This window comes from Linepithema humile, chromosome 6 (genome assembly GCF_040581485.1).
Source record: "Linepithema humile isolate Giens D197 chromosome 6, Lhum_UNIL_v1.0, whole genome shotgun sequence".
Classification (NCBI taxonomy): domain Eukaryota; kingdom Metazoa; phylum Arthropoda; class Insecta; order Hymenoptera; family Formicidae; genus Linepithema; species Linepithema humile.
This window is the reverse complement of record NC_090133.1, coordinates 8,723,965-8,738,592: the sequence shown is the minus strand read 5'-3', so window position 1 is coordinate 8,738,592 and position 14,628 is coordinate 8,723,965. Positions and strand designations below refer to the sequence as shown.

Below are 14,628 nucleotides of genomic sequence, written 5' to 3'. Positions count from 1 at the left end.
ATTAAATTCGTAATCGAGAACATTTTAAATAAGCTTAAAATGATGAAATAATACAATCTAGTACATGCTTATAATACTTTAAGACAACATTAATCATGATCGAGGAATTTTTATATCAGCATAAGCATAACATTAAAATAATAAAAGAAATGGTACAGTATTTTACACATAATGCTTCAGAATATTGTTACATTACTTATTAGAGATTCAAGTACAGACGTAACATTTGCATAGATATATTGTAAACATAATTTGTTGAAATATTTAACATATGTCAGGCAGTATTTGTACTGTTTCTTTCTCTTCGTATTTAAAAATTTTCATATGCTTTCTTCTACATGTTCACAAATATTAGAAAATTTAATGTAACAATATTTATTTTTGCAAGACATACATTTGTTCGAATATTCGTCAAAGCACTCAAGTGATTTTTAATAACATGGATAGTATGTCTGTTTCTTATGCATTTACTAATATATCCAAACTTTTACTTTTTACATAATTCTTTAAAATTATTTCATAAAGTCATATAAAATGTAGACGTGCAAACTCTTCAAAGGTATTTACACAAGCATTGTAAAAAGGAACTAAAGGAATATACATTTCGTACATGGATTTTGAAAAATACTATTTTTTTATGCACAAAAAAACAATACTTCTATGTCTAGCTGCGACATATATAATCTTCCAGTTCTTAAGATAGTTGTTACAGATTTGCTAAAAGTTCTAACGTCTACTTTTTTCACGATAATACTGTACAAAAAAGTAATATTGTTATGTTGAATTGAAAAATATATAATCAATAGATTCTTTCTTCAAATATTGAGTGACGTAGACATATCTGTTTTAACCTGCAGAATGCGATTTTATAAAATTTACATAAATATTTCGAACAAGTACTAATTATCTGAGTTTTGTTATATATGTGCTGAGTACGTCACTCGAAGATTCGTCACTAGAGAAAAATTTTGTTGTATTCACGAAATCGGGTTAGTTTTTATAAATGTAGTTACACAAAATTTGATTTTAAAGCATAATATGAAGGATATTATGTTTTAAAGTAATATGTATAATTATATATATAATATATAAATTTAAACAATTTTGAAACACATTGAAAATTCATTTCAATTTTATCCTTCATTCACCTGACATATATCCAATGGACATATCAAAAGTTTTTATTTTATCCTTAAGGACTTCAATGTTCTAATGGGACACCATAACATTTTATCAGACGTTTTAACATTTGGACTTTCTTATATTCAACTGTTTTTGTGGTTGAAGATTGACCGATCATTCGTCGACTTTTCATTTTTTGCATTCTGTTAAGCATAAGGAAAGGAAAGCGAAAAGAAGAATGTCTTTCGAGCGTTGCTGTGCATATCGCATACTAGGACACCTTGATTTATATATTGTTCGAATTTGGAGACACATTTACTTAAACTTTTTATTATAACATGGACATTCAAGTAAGATCTCTTAACCTGCATTTCTTATACGACGACTTTGCGTTGCGGTATTAATTTATTACTATTTATTTTATTTTATATTTATATTTTATATTATAATGAGCGTTCAAATTTTCCAACCGATATGCGTTAGCTTTGCGGAACATATTTGTTTTTATTATTTCATGTTTCCGCTATAACGATTGTTTACTTTCCATTATATTATCACTGAAGATGGCCGAAATAAATGTGCCGAAACGTTTGAACATATAACTTAGTTAATTATTATTTTTTGAGCATCTAACACCCGGCTCTGGGTCAACATAGCTAATTTACATTTTAATAATTTTTTATGATATGATTGTGAGAAAAAAAGGGGCAGACAGAAGCATTACAGCACGTTTGTTACGCAGATAAATAATGTTTTGAGAAATAAGGTACAAGAAATTAATAGAGATTATAGTCAATATAATTAATATTATGATTTATATTACTGATTACATCGATAAAATTTGAGCATTTTCTAATTTATTGATATATAAAATATATAAAATATAATATGGCACTTGATACATTCATTGCAGAAATATAAATCCTTACATGGCTGTTTTTTCATCTTACTTATATTTTAAATACGCCACCATCGTTATCGTCATTTCTTTTTGTAGCGCAATATACTCCAAATTATTGGATTAATTTTTATATTTTATTCTGTTCTTAATTACTTCATGGCTACAGTTTTCAACGTCTTAGATTTAAACACTAGTATACACATATATTAAAATAAGCAAATATTTAATATTTTAAATTTGCTATAATTTACTGTCTTTTTATTGTTTGTAAGTAAAAAGCATTTTTCTATTTTTGTAACATAGAAAATATTTAGATAAATAAGAAAGTAAGTAACAAATATAAATTTTTATAATAAAATACATTGACCGCAAAAATCGGCCGGAAAGTTTAATTAATTTCGATCACTCTTATCAAGTAAGAACAAATCGTAATTCTGCTTATTTAACTTAAACATATCTTTTTTTCTTCAATTTTAGGAAGCGTAATAAATAGTTGTGTAACGTAATTAAATAAAACATGGGTTTCTTATATATATATATATATATATATATATATTTTTTTTTTTTTTTATGTATATATAAATGTTATAATTATTATCACATGCTTTATATATCTGTGTGAATATATAATCAATCTCGAATTATGTTTAAATAATTACATGAATCTCCAAATATGCGTTATTTCCACGTGCAAATCTATGTGCCAAAAGTTCATTTATAACGTAAATCATAACATTAAATTCGCAAAAGATTCGAGAAATTTGTAATTACGCGTGACATTAAAATAATAAAACGGTACAATTTTCTACTTGGAATACCTTAGATACAACATTAATTTCGTAGTTGAGAAATTTTAAAATAATAATAACATTAAAATGATAAAATGATAAAATCACTACGTGCTATAATTATTTTAGAGATGACATTAAATTCGTAATCGAGATCTTTCTAAATAAACTTAAAATGATAAAATAATACAATCTAGTACATGCTTATAATACTTTAAGTCAACATTAATCATAATCAAGGAATTTTTATATCAGTATAAGCATAATATTAAAATATTAAAAGAAATGGCACAGTATCGTACACATAATGCTTCAGAATATTGTTACATTATTTATTAGAGATTCAAATATAGACGGAACATTTGCACAGATAATATATTATAAACATAATTTGTTGAAATATTTGACATATGTATGTCCGGCGGTATTCTTACTGTTCTCTTCTTTTCGTATTTAAAGTTTTATATGTTTTTTTCTACATGTTTACGAATTTTAAAAAATTTTATATGACTACTTATTTTTGCAAGACATACATTTGTTCGAATTTTTGTACAAAATTGTCACAGCCGCTCTTTAGTTATGATCTTTAAAACATGGACATTATGTTTGTTTCTTGCGCATATTCGAACTTTTACTTTTTACAAGATTATTCAAAATTATTTCATAAAGTCATAAAAAATGTAGACGTGCGAACGCGTCAAAAGGTATTTACACAAGTATTGTAAAAAGGAACTAAAGGAATATACACTTCGTACGTGGATTTGGAGATATACTGTTTTTTCATGCACAAGAAGACAATACATCTATTCCCAACTGCGACATATATAATCTTCCAGTTCATTCTTAAGACAGTCGTTACAGATTTGTTAAGAGTTCTGACGTCTACTTTTTTCACGATAATACTGCAGAAAAAAATAATATTTTTATGTTGAATTGAAAAATACATAATCAGTAGTTTCTTTCTTCAAATATTAAGTGTGTGTGTGTGTGTGTGTGAGACGTTGACAGATCTGTTTTAAGCTGCAGAATGCCATTTCATAAAATTTACATAAATATTTCGAACAAGTACTAATTATCTGAATTTTGTTATATATATACTGTACGTCACTCGAAGATTCGTCACTAGAGAAAAATTTTGTTGTATTCACAAAATCGGTTTAGTTTTTATAAATGTAGTTACACAAAATTTGATTTTAAAGCATAATATGAACGATATTATGTTTTAAAGTATCTATAATTATGTATATAACTTTATAAATTTTAACAATTTTGTTGTTATAAATTTATAAATATATATGTATTTAAATTTGCAAATCTTATACATTTATAAACACAAAACCGATATGCGACAAATAAGTCAAATTATACGTTAATGTCTTCATGTAGTTCAAATCACTCAGGTCAAAGTCAAGACTGTCGTTATCGCTGGTCATGAGATGCTACTTGAAAATGTCGCTACCATCATTTCCATTGTCCAATGTAGATAAATCTATATAAACATTTGTGATATAAATAGCAAATATTAGTTATTTGATTTTTTTATTATATTTTGATTGCGTACACTACTGAAAGAATAAAATGTAATGATAAATATTATTAAACAGTAGTAATTAATAAAATATAATTAAAACTTACGATCGTTTTTTTTTAACCTGCGTAGCTTGTCGACGGTTTAGCTTCATCGTGTGCTGTTCCTTGTTCTATTTGTTTTATCTTTTGTTCTTTTTTTTGTTTTCTTTTCCATTCCTTTTGATGTACAGATGATACGTGGTTTTCTAAATTGCCCATGTCACATTCAAATTTTTTTACTTCTCTTTTACATATCGTACATTTCGCAAGATTCCCATCTTGTCTCGCGTATTTAAGTGCCCAATGATAATCATAGTTTTCTATCTCGCGTGGATTATGATCTATGTGAGGTAGTGTGACATTTTGTTGACATATCATGCATTCTGTGATAAGTTTATTGAATACAGTGTCTTTTGTGTACCTTACATATTTCCACTGTCCTAGGTAGATATCATGTGGATTTTCATGTTCTTCAAGATGGTGAACTTCATAATGCACGTCGTTTACGTGGTTTTTAAATTGTGTTTCTTTGATATATACTACTTTGCGTTCGCAAAGTTTACATTCTGTTCGAAAATCACCAGCATCTGTATAATATTCTTGCAACCAGCTTTTTTTTTCAGTTTGCGATTTCCAAAATATTTCTTCTTCGTTTATTCTTTTCATCTCGTCTTTATGTATATCAGAGATATGGCTTTTTAATTTCGTTTTGTTAAAATTAACGTTTATATTTTTTTCACAAATTATACATATCATATTATCTTCTTCTTGTCTTACGTATTTACGTGACCAATGTTGAGATATATAGGATGGTGGACCTTCTTTAATATGATCTTTTGCGTGATTCTCCATTTGGTCATTTAGCACAGGTATTTTACATAAAATACATTCTATTTCTTCTGCTTCTTCGCTCGTAAACCTAAAATATAACCAGTTCTCGTCATGTGTCTTCTTTTTAGATTCTTCATCGTCCCAAATAAATGTATGTGTTTTTATGTGTAGCTTAAGCGAATTATTGATGACACAATTAAAGCTAGCTTTGCAAAATCGACATTTTGTTTGCAAATCTACAGGCTTCGTATAACATTTATTAAAAAAGTAATGCTTTTCAGTATGATATTTCAAAGACTGTTTATCTCGTGACTTTATTACTGAAAACTTTTTTCCATGTTTAGCCATGTGCTTTGTTAAAAAATGTGTTCTTAAACTTAATTTTATTTTTTTTGTTTCATTCACACAAAGCTTACATTTAGCAGAAAAATCTGTAACTTGTTTGAAGTATTTCCAACACCATTCTTCGTTGTTTAGGTATCCAAGCTGTTTTTCTTGTTTTGAATGTTTTTTTATGTGTTCCGATAAGTGTTCATTTTGTGAAAATTTAATTGGGGTATCACTTATATCACATATAATACATGCTTCGTTTTTTTCTGTTGTTAGCCTAAAATATTTCCAGGTCTTGCTATTCTTCTTATTCTCTTCATGCAGAGAAAAATCTGGATGCTCTGTTAGCATGTGTTCCTCAAATTCAAGATATTTGGTAAATTGCACGTATTTATAGATGGCTTTGCAAGACGGATCTCGACACTGTGCTCGAAAATTTTTTTCTTTTGTATAACATTCCGCTATCATGGGGTGAACTCGTTTTTCCCAACTCATTGTGATCTGATGTGTATGATAGAACGTATTTAACTGAACACGATGCGAGCATTACTTCGTTGAAAAGTCTCTGATAGAGGAGATCGAGGAAAGGGACGTACAGTTTTTCTGTTTGTATGTAAATACTGACAGCCTTCAAACCTACCTAACAGTTATCAAGACAATCGGTAAAATCTGATGCGAAATATGTATAGTGAACGATTTCGGGGGAGCAAGAGCGCTCTTGCGCGTGATAGAGTGAAAGATGGTGGGAGAGTGAGAGAGAGGGAGAGAGAGCGAGAACGATGATATGGTGGAGAGAGAAAGAGAGTCAGATAGAAGCAATACAGCGCGTTCGTTACGCAGATAAATAATGTTTTCAGAAATAATGTACAAGAAATTAATGAAGATTATGGTTAATATAATTAATACTATGATCTATATTATTGATTACTTCGATAAAATATGAACATTTTTCTAATTTATTTAAATATAAAACATAATATTGCAATTGAGATACATTCTCATTGCAGAAATATAAGTACTTACATGCCCATTTCTTAATCTCATTTATATTTTAGATACGCCACCATCATTATCATTTCTTCCCTTCTCATAGCGCAATATACTCCAAATTATTGGTTTAATTTTCACATTCTGACATTCTGTTGATAGTTACTTCATGACTACAGTTTTCAACGTCTTAGTTTCAAACACTAGTGTATATATTAAAATAGGCAATTATTTAATATTTTAAATTTGCTATAATTTACTGTCTTTTAATTGTTTATGAGTAAAAAGCATTATTCCATTTCAGTAACATAGTAAATATTTAGACAAATAAAGAAGTAGGTAACAAATATATATTTTTATAATGAAATACATTGACCGCAAAAATCGGTCGAAAAGTTCAATTAATTCACTATTATAAAGTATTAAGTACTATTATAAACATCATTGTTATAAAGCAAGAATAAATCGCTATAATTCTGCTTGTTCAACTAGATAATTAAACTAATCTTTTTTTTTTTCAATTTTAGGGATCGTAATAAATATTTGTGTAACGAAATTAAATAAAACATGAGTTTATATATATACTTTTTTAATGTATATATTTTATAAATATTATAATTATTATCACACGCTTTATGTATCTGTGAATATAAAATCAATTTCGAATTATATTTAAATAATTACATGAATGTCTAACTATGTATTACTTTCACTTGCAAATCTATGTGCCCAAAACTTATTTATTTTGCAAAAAATGACATTAAATTCGTAAAAAATTTGAGATATTTTTAAATAAGCGTAACATTAGAATAATAAAACGATACAAATGCTTATTTGTAATACCTTAGATACAACATTAATTTTATAGTTGCGAAATCTTTAAATAGGAATAACATTATAATGATAAAATGATAAAATATGCTACGTGCTTGAATTTTTTTAGAGATGACATTAAATTCGTAATCGAGAACATTTTAAATAAGCTTAAAATGATGAAATAATACAATCTAGTACATGCTTATAATACTTTAAGACAACATTAATCATGATCGAGGAATTTTTATATCAGCATAAGCATAACATTAAAATAATAAAAGAAATGGTACAGTATTTTACACATAATGCTTCAGAATATTGTTACATTACTTATTAGAGATTCAAGTACAGACGTAACATTTGCATAGATATATTGTAAACATAATTTGTTGAAATATTTAACATATGTCAGGCAGTATTTGTACTGTTTTTTTCTCTTCGTATTTAAAAATTTTCATATGCTTTCTTCTACATGTTCACAAATATTAGAAAATTTAATGTAACAATATTTATTTTTGCAAGACATACATTTGTTCGAATATTCGTCAAAGCACTCAAGTGATTTTTAATAACATGGATAGTATGTCTGTTTCTTATGCATTTACTAATATATCCAAACTTTTACTTTTTACATAATTCTTTAAAATTATTTCATAAAGTCATATAAAATGTAGACGTGCAAACTCTTCAAAGGTATTTACACAAGCATTGTAAAAATAAACTAAAGGAATATACATTTCGTACATGGATTTTGAAAAATACTATTTTTTTATGCACAAAAAAACAATACTTCTATGTCTAGCTGCGACATATATAATCTTCCAGTTCTTAAGATAGTTGTTACAGATTTGCTAAAAGTTCTAACGTCTACTTTTTTCACGATAATACTGTACAAAAAAGTAATATTGTTATGTTGAATTGAAAAATATATAATCAATAGATTCTTTCTTCAAATATTGAGTGACGTAGACATATCTGTTTTAACCTGCAGAATGCGATTTTATAAAATTTACATAAATATTTCGAACAAGTACTAATTATCTGAGTTTTGTTATATATGTGCTGAGTACGTCACTCGAAGATTCGTCACTAGAGAAAAATTTTGTTGTATTCACGAAATCGGGTTAGTTTTTATAAATGTAGTTACACAAAATTTGATTTTGAAGCATAATATGAAGGATATTATGTTTTAAAGTAATATGTATAATTATATATATAATATATAAATTTAAACAATTTTGAAACACATTGAAAATTCATTTCAATTTTATCCTTCATTCACCTGACATATATCCAATGGACATATCAAAAGTTTTTATTTTATCCTTAAGGACTTCAATGTTCTAATGGGACACCATAACATTTTATCAGACGTTTTAACATTTGGACTTTCTTATATTCAACTGTTTTTGTGGTTGAAGATTGACCGATCATTCGTCGACTTTTCATTTTTTGCATTCTGTTAAGCATAAGGAAAGGAAAGCGAAAAGAAGAATGTCTTTCGAGCGTTGCTGTGCATATCGCATACTAGGACACCTTGATTTATATATTGTTCGAATTTGGAGACACATTTACTTAAACTTTTTATTATAACATGGACATTCAAGTAAGATCTCTTAACCTGCATTTCTTATACGACGACTTTGCGTTGCGGTATTAATTTATTACTATTTATTTTATTTTATATTTATATTTTATATTATAATGAGCGTTCAAATTTTCCAACCGATATGCGTTAGCTTTGCGGAACATATTTGTTTTTATTATTTCATGTTTCCGCTATAACGATTGTTTACTTTCCATTATATTATCACTGAAGATGGCCGAAATAAATGTGCCGAAACGTTTGAACATATAACTTAGTTAATTATTATTTTTTGAGCATCTAACACCCGGCTCTGGGTCAACATAGCTAATTTACATTTTAATAATTTTTTATGATATGATTGTGAGAAAAAAAGGGGCAGACAGAAGCATTACAGCACGTTTGTTACGCAGATAAATAATGTTTTGAGAAATAAGGTACAAGAAATTAATAGAGATTATAGTCAATATAATTAATATTATGATTTATATTATTACTGATTACATCGATAAAATTTGAGCATTTTCTAATTTATTGATATATAAAATATATAAAATATAATATGGCACTTGATACATTCATTGCAGAAATATAAATCCTTACATGGCTGTTTTTTCATCTTACTTATATTTTAAATACGCCACCATCGTTATCGTCATTTCTTTTTGTAGCGCAATATACTCCAAATTATTGGATTAATTTTTATATTTTATTCTGTTCTTAATTACTTCATGGCTACAGTTTTCAACGTCTTAGATTTAAACACTAGTATACACATATATTAAAATAAGCAAATATTTAATATTTTAAATTTGCTATAATTTACTGTCTTTTTATTGTTTGTAAGTAAAAAGCATTTTTCTATTTTTGTAACATAGAAAATATTTAGATAAATAAGAAAGTAAGTAACAAATATAAATTTTTATAATAAAATACATTGACCGCAAAAATCGGCCGGAAAGTTTAATTAATTCCGATCACTCTTATCAAGTAAGAACAAATCGTAATTCTGCTTATTTAACTTAAACATATCTTTTTTTCTTCAATTTTAGGAAGCGTAATAAATAGTTGTGTAACGTAATTAAATAAAACATGGGTTTCTTATATATATATATATATTTATATTTTTTTTTTTTTATGTATGTATATTATAAATGTTATAATTATTATCACATGCTTTATATATCTGTGTGAATATATAATCAATCTCGAATTATGTTTAAATAATTACATGAATCTCCAAATATGCGTTATTTCCACGTGCAAATCTATGTGCCAAAAGTTCATTTATAACGTAAATCATAACATTAAATTCGCAAAAGATTCGAGAAATTTGTAATTACGCGTGACATTAAAATAATAAAACGGTACAATTTTCTACTTGGAATACCTTAGATACAACATTAATTTCGTAGTTGAGAAATTTTAAAATAATAATAACATTAAAATGATAAAATGATAAAATCACTACGTGCTATAATTATTTTAGAGATGACATTAAATTCGTAATCGAGATCTTTCTAAATAAACTTAAAATGATAAAATAATACAATCTAGTACATGCTTATAATACTTTAAGTCAACATTAATCATAATCAAGGAATTTTTATATCAGTATAAGCATAATATTAAAATATTAAAAGAAATGGCACAGTATCGTACACATAATGCTTCAGAATATTGTTACATTATTTATTAGAGATTCAAATATAGACGGAACATTTGCACAGATAATATATTATAAACATAATTTGTTGAAATATTTGACATATGTATGTCCGGCGGTATTCTTACTGTTCTCTTCTTTTCGTATTTAAAGTTTTTTATATGTTTTTTTCTACATGTTTACGAATTTAAAAAAATTTTATATGACTACTTATTTTTGCAAGACATACATTTGTTCGAATTTTTGTACAAAATTGTCACAGCTGCTCTTTAGTTATGATCTTTAAAACATGGACATTATGTTTGTTTCTTGCGCATATTCGAACTTTTACTTTTTACAAGATTATTCAAAATTATTTCATAAAGTCATAAAAAATGTAGACGTGCGAACGCGTCAAAAGGTATTTACACAAGTATTGTAAAAAGGAACTAAAGGAATATACACTTCGTACGTGGATTTGGAGATATACTGTTTTTTCATGCACAAGAAAACAATACATCTATTCCCAACTGCGACATATATAATCTTCCAGTTCATTCTTAAGACAGTCGTTACAGATTTGTTAAGAGTTCTAACGTCTACTTTTTTCACGATAATACTGCAGAAAAAAATAATATTTTTATGTTGAATTGAAAAATACATAATCAGTAGTTTCTTTCTTCAAATATTAAGTGTGTGTGTGTGTGTGTGAGACGTTGACAGATCTGTTTTAAGCTGCAGAATGCCATTTCATAAAATTTACATAAATATTTCGAACAAGTACTAATTATCTGAATTTTGTTATATATATACTGTACGTCACTCGAAGATTCGTCACTAGAGAAAAATTTTGTTGTATTCACAAAATCGGTTTAGTTTTTATAAATGTAGTTACACAAAATTTGATTTTAAAGCATAATATGAACGATATTATGTTTTAAAGTATCTATAATTATGTATATAACTTTATAAATTTTAACAATTTTGTTAAGTTATAAATTTATAAATATATATGTATTTAAATTTGCAAATTTTATACATTTATAAACACAAAACCGATATGCGACAAATAAGTCAAATTATACTCCAATGTCTTTATGTATTTCAAATCACTTAAGTCACAGTCAAGACTGTCGTTATCGCTGGTCATGAGATGCTACTTGAAAATGTCGCTACCATCATTTCCATTGTCCAATGTAGATAAATCTATATAAACATTTGTGATATAAATAGCAAATATTAGTTATTTGATTTTTTTATTATATTTTGATTGCGTACACTACTGAAAGAATAAAATGTAATGATAAATATTATTAAACAGTAGTAATTAATAAAATATAATTAAAACTTACGATCGTTTTTTTTTAACCTGCGTAGCTTGTCGACGGTTTAGCTTCATCGTGTGCTGTTCCTTGTTCTATTTGTTTTATCTTTTGTTCTTTTTTTTGTTTTCTTTTCCATTCCTTTTGATGTACAGATGATACGTGGTTTTCTAAATTGCCCATGTCACATTCAAATTTTTTTACTTCTCTTTTACATATCGTACATTTCGCAAGATTCCCATCTTGTCTCGCGTATTTAAGTGCCCAATGATAATCATAGTTTTCTATCTCGCGTGGATTATGATCTATGTGAGGTAGTGTGACATTTTTTTGACATATCATGCATTCTGTGATAAGTTTATTCAATACAGTGTCTAATGTGTACCTTACATAATTCCACTGTTCTAGGTAGATATTCCGTGGATTTTTTTTATGTTCTTCAAGATGGTGAACTCCATAATGCACGTCGTTTACGTGGTTTTTAAATTGTGTTTCTTTGATATATACTACTTTGCGTTCGCAAAATTTACATTCTGCTCGAAAATCACCAACATCTGTATAATATTCTTGCAACCAGCTTTTCTTTTCAGTTTGCGATTTCCAAAATATTTCTTCTTCGTTTATTCTTTTCATCTCGTCTTCATGTTTATTAGAGATATGGCTTTTTAAGTTTGCTTTGTTAAAATTGACGTTTATATTTTTTTCACAAATTATACATATCATATTATCTTCTTCTTGTCTTACGTATTTACGTGACCAATGTTGAGATATATAGGATGGTGGATTTTCTTCAATATGATCTTTTGCGTGATTCTCCATTTGGTCATTTAGCACAGGTATTTTACATAAAATACATTCTATTTCTTCTGCTTCTTCGCTCGTAAACCTAAAATATAACCAGTTCTCGTCATGTGTCTTCTTTTCAGATTCTTCATCGTCCCAAATAAACGTATGTTTTTTTATGTGTAGCTTAAGCGAATTATTGGTGACACAGTCAAAGCTAGCTTTGCAAAATCGACATTCTGTTCGCAAATCCACAGGTTTCGTATAACATTTATTAAAAAAGTACTGCTTTTCAGTATGATATTTCAAAGACTGTTTATCTCGTGACTTTATTACTGGCAACTTTTTTCCATGTTTAGCCATGTGCATTTGTAAAGATTGTGTTGATGATCTTAATTTTATTCTTTTTGTTTCATTCACACAAAGCTTACATGTAGCAGAAAAATCTTCAAGTTGTTCCAGGTATTTCCAAACCCAATCTTCGTTCTTTAGGTGTGCAAGCTTTTTTTCTAGTTCCGAATGTTTTTTTATGTGTTTCGATAAGTTTTCATTTTGTGAAAATTTAACTGGGGTATCACTTATATCACATATAATACATGCTTCGTTTTTTTCTGTTGTTAGCCTAAAATATTTCCAGGTCTTGCTATTCTTCTTATTCTCTTCATGCAGAGAAAAATCTGGATGCTCTGTTAGCATGTGTTCCTCAAATTCAAGATATTTGGTAAATTGCACGTATTTATAGATGGTTTTGCAAGACGGATCTCGACACTGTGCTCGAAAATTTTTTTCTTTTGTATAACATTCCGCTATCATGGGGTGAACTCGTTTTTCCCAACTCATTGTGATCTGATGTGTATGATAGAACGTATTTAACTAAACACGATGCGAGCATTACTTCGTTGAAAAGTCTCTGATAGAGGAGATCGAGGAAAGAGACGTACAGTTTTTCTGTTTGTATGTAAATACTGACAGCCTTCAAACCTACCTAACAGTTATCAAGACAATCGGTAAAATCTGATGCGAAATATGTATAGTGAACGATTTCGGGGGAGCAAGAGCGCTCTTGCGCGTGATAGAGTGAAAGATGGTGGGAGAGTGAGAGAGAGGGAGAGAGAGCGAGAACGATGATATGGTGGAGAGAGAAAGAGAGTCAGATAGAAGCAATACAGCGCGTTCGTTACGCAGATAAATAATGTTCTCAGAAATAATGTACAAGAAATTAATGAAGATTATGGTTAATATAATTAATACTATGATCTATATTATTGATTACTTCGATAAAATATGAACATTTTTCTAATTTATTTAAATATAAAACATAATATTGCAATTGAGATACATTCTCATTGCAGAAATATAAGTACTTACATGCCCATTTCTTAATCTCATTTATATTTTAGATACGCCACCATCATTATCATTTCTTCCCTTCTCATAGCGCAATATACTCCAAATTATTGGTTTAATTTTCACATTCTGACATTCTGTTGCTAGTTACTTCATGACTACAGTTTTCAACGTCTTAGTTTCAAACACTAGTGTATATATTAAAATAGGCAATTATTTAATATTTTAAATTTGCTATAATTTACTGTCTCTTAATTGTTTATGAGTAAAAAGCATTATTCCATTTCAGTAACATAGTAAATATTTAGACAAATAAAGAAGTAGGTAACAAATATATATTTTTATAATGAAATACATTGACCGCAAAAATCGGTCGAAAAGTTCAATTAATTCACTATTATAAAGTATTAAGTACTATTATAAACATCATTGTTATAAAGCAAGAATAAATCGCTATAATTCTGCTTGTTCAACTAGATAATTAAACTAACCTTTTTTTTTCAATTTTAGGGATCGTAATAAATATTTGTGTAACGAAATTAAATAAAACATGAGTTTATATATATACTTTTTTAATGTATATATTTTATAAATATTATAAT

The 14,628-nt window shown here is 27.4% G+C and overlaps 1 protein-coding gene and 1 long non-coding RNA gene across 2 annotated transcripts in view; one reads left to right on the top strand and one right to left on the bottom strand.

The window, feature by feature from the left end:
* Positions 1-14,628, top strand: part of sick (sickie) — a 311,918-nt gene that overhangs the window by 80,375 nt on the left and 216,915 nt on the right. The gene's annotated exons all lie outside the window — the stretch shown is intronic.
* Positions 9,037-13,783, bottom strand: LOC137000333 (uncharacterized). The gene is made up of 2 exons (XR_010890592.1): positions 11,927-13,783; positions 9,037-11,780 (listed from the first exon to the last, which is right to left on the bottom strand). It is a non-coding gene; the product is annotated as an uncharacterized lncRNA (long non-coding RNA).